Source organism: Desmodus rotundus, chromosome 2, assembly GCF_022682495.2.
Source record: "Desmodus rotundus isolate HL8 chromosome 2, HLdesRot8A.1, whole genome shotgun sequence".
NCBI lineage: Eukaryota > Metazoa > Chordata > Mammalia > Chiroptera > Phyllostomidae > Desmodus > Desmodus rotundus.
In genome coordinates this window covers 73059467-73062909 of record NC_071388.1, presented here as the reverse complement: position 1 = coordinate 73062909, position 3443 = coordinate 73059467, and the positions used below count along the sequence as shown (strand labels likewise).

General features: G+C 37.8%; 1 pseudogene; it reads left to right on the top strand.

Moving 5' to 3' along the window:
• The first annotated feature begins 347 nt into the window (after positions 1-347).
• On the top strand, positions 348-1134 carry LOC112302579 (UL16-binding protein 3-like; annotated as a pseudogene).
• Positions 1135-3443: the final 2309 nt, after the last annotated feature.

The following is a 3443-nucleotide window of genomic DNA, read 5'->3' as shown; positions in this document are numbered from 1 at the left end:
AGTAAAATTAAAAAAAAATAGTATATTTGATACAGTGGTAAACTCAGAACGACAAGTGGAAGATACTGTCTACCCCACCTCTCTGGAGACACACAGAAGTGGGTGAAGAGTGGAGAGGGGGCTTGAACCAGCCAGAGCCGAGACACCGCCAACAACCTTCCCCCAATGCCACACTTGCTCACTGCAGCCCACTGCGGAGAGAGGCCGAGGCTGTACAGTGCGGGCAGTGGGCAATGGGCGGCGGGGTGCTGGTAGGGGTGCAGAAAGAACAGCACGAGCTAGAAGGACATCGCTGTGGGGAGGGGTATTGTCCATCTCTCTCCTTGTCACCAAAGTGACAACGAAGTATGGAAAAAGGTGGGGGGAGGAACAATCAAGGACACTTTTTCCAGGTGCTCTGCATAGACACACCTCCTGCCCAAGCAGAGTCGTGCTGCAGAGTGCTGCCAGCCGTGGAGTGCTCGGACTCCGAGTTCAATCTTAGCCTCTTGGTCTTTCTGCTGCCCTGCTGTTCCTGGGCAGCAGACTGTCTCTGGGCACAGGGTGACGCTCAGTGTCTTCACTATGACTTAAACATTACTACTAATAAACAACCCTGGTATACCGTTTAAGATCAGGTGGATGAAAAGAATTCTTTTATATGACTGTGGCAGCAATAAGGTCATATGTATGAATCTCCTGAGAGAGGAGGTAAAGGCCACACATGTCTGGAAAGAACAGACTAATGCACTGAGGGATGTGGGGGAATTGATCAAATAGCAACTGCCTGAGATAAAACTGGAGAAATATACAGAGTGACTTTCACCCCACAGGTCAGGGTGATGTGCCAGGGTAAAGCACCAGTGGATCCTGGGAATTTGGTTTGGAGGAACAGAGTTCCTTGTCTTTGATTTCGAGAGCTGGAAGTATGCAATGGATCATTCCGGAGGCTAATGGATGAAAAAGAAATGGGAGTATGACAAGGAAGTGACTAAGTTCTTCACAGTTATCTCAGTGAGAGACTGCAATAAACGGCTTAAATTCTTGGTGCACTGGAAGAACAATCTGAAAACAACAACTGAGCTAAGCATGGCCCCAGCCACAGCTCCATCCAGGGCGCAACCAACACGCCCATCACCTCCATCATGCCTATGATCCTCACATGCTGGATTGTGGTTGGCCTCCCAGGCTGGGTTCTTTACAGTAACAGAAGATGTTGCTCAGAAGCTTCTCAGAGAATGGTCTAGTTCAACACATGTCCCTTCTGGTTGGCCGCCTTTCCATCTCCAGCTGCTCACTTGTTCACAGCCAGGAGCTGCAGTCCTCACAGCAAACGGAGACACAGCTAGAAGATCATGACGATGCAGCAGATGCAATATTTATGTCCTTTATTCTACTGGGGATATGGCAACTTCGCACTTTTGTTCAACAGTTGGTGTCCTTTCCTCTTGGTGCCACTTGGAATTTTTGCATTTCTTTTTTTAAATTTTTAAAAAAATGTATTGAATTTATTGAGGTGAAATTGGTTAACGAAATTATGTTTCAAGTGTACAAGAAAAAGAAAGTGGAAAAAAGGAAGCAATAACATTTTCATTCTTTTATGTAAAGAGGTATAGAGACAGACTAAAACCAGTAACTGAATAGAGTTTTACATATATAATTAAAAGGTATAAAAGTAATTGATAGATATACTAAAATTATATACCATATTACATAAATTAAACACTAAATAATATAATAAAATTTTGGAGAGTAAGGGCATAATGGAAATAAATAAAATCTCCAACTTTTTAAATCAAGTAATCAAATGGCATTGTACTTAGTTTCAAATCTGTACAAATCACATCTCATGTGTTTATTTTTTCCCTCCATTTCTTATCTTCATTCCTATTCTCTTCCTTGAAAACTTATCCTCTTTAAGATGGGTGATTTATGTTTGAATAAAACTTGTTTTATTGGATAAAATTAATAAGTTTAGTATGTCTTTAGAAAAGTTTTTTTAACTGTGATATGTTATTTTAATCAGCCTTAATTATATTGAGCCATATGGCTTGTTTGTTTCATTTTGACCTTTATTTTATTCAATATTATATTTTAAAAATACATCTATTTTGCTCTGAGTATACAAGGTGAGGCAAAAGTAGGCTTATAGTTGTGAGTATGTGAGTTTAGTTTTGTATTTTTATTAATCATTTTATTATTTTCCATATGAACATCGGTAAACTTATTTTTGCCCTACCTTGTGTTTATTAACTTTTTTTAAAAGTTGTGATTATTTAACATTTGTAAGCATCACTTAGATAAATATTAAAATTAAACAAGTCAATGAATGGAATGCAAAGAGAAATTTTTTACCTTGAGTCTGGTGAAACTTGACCTCGTGTCTCACCCAACAACTTTCTATTAGCCAATACAGCTGGACGGGGTGCTTTTTAGAATGCTGAGTATCCGCAGTACATTGTTTGCTAAGTAGTAGACTCAGTCAGGTTTCTATTATTTACACAAACAATATTTTATTAAAATGAATTAGAGAAATAGATGTTTGAATTCTTTTATTTTAGAAGAAGTTGATTTTATTCACTATTTATGTTTGAAACCAGTGACCCAGTATCTAGGGCTTTGATAAGCTTAGTTTAAGCTATGCAAAAATGTTCATGGTTAGATGTTTTCTATGGCAGGATTTGACTTGTTATAACAACCACACACTTGTAAACTTAACATCATATATTTTTATGAACTAAATACCTGAATCTTTTTTTTTTGCAAAGTATCACTACATACACAGAACTAATAAAACCTGAGTCTGTGGCTTATTCTTAAAGATTTTTCCAAGTTTTTGTATTGTTTTCCAGAGCAGTTATAAGAACGTTTCTGCATAGCTGAGCCAACCCAGATCCAAATCAAAAAAAGATGAAATTTTGGTGTATATGAGGTGATTTATCAGAATGTCAATGTTTCTTTTTTTACCTCTTCCCTAGTTTGGTTGACAGTGGGGCGATAAGAAAGTTCTCTGGAAATGATGAGCTGATTTAATTTTTAAAGATTCTCATCCTAACCAATTTGTTTATGTAGGGTATGGTACAAGACTTTCTGATGTCAGCTATTCATTTATTGTGGGTTCCAACCATGTTTGTCTTCCACAGACCTCACAGCAACAACCAACGTCTCCTGACCACAAGATCTGATTATTATAATTTCCAGTCTTTGCATCTTCCCACTTAAACCTCATCTTTGAAGAATGTTTAAAGGTTCATTGCATGTCAATTGCTCAATAATTAGCTCTAGGGATTTAGTAAAATGTTTTAAATACTGAAGCCGACTTACCTAAAAATGTTAAGAACTTACACTGAGTAATAATGTGATATACAATGCAGACAATTCCTCTGGTAATAATTCCTTGTGATTAAAGTTATGTGTTTATGGTTGGGAAAGGATGCCAAAAAGACATTTGGGCAAGCATCCTG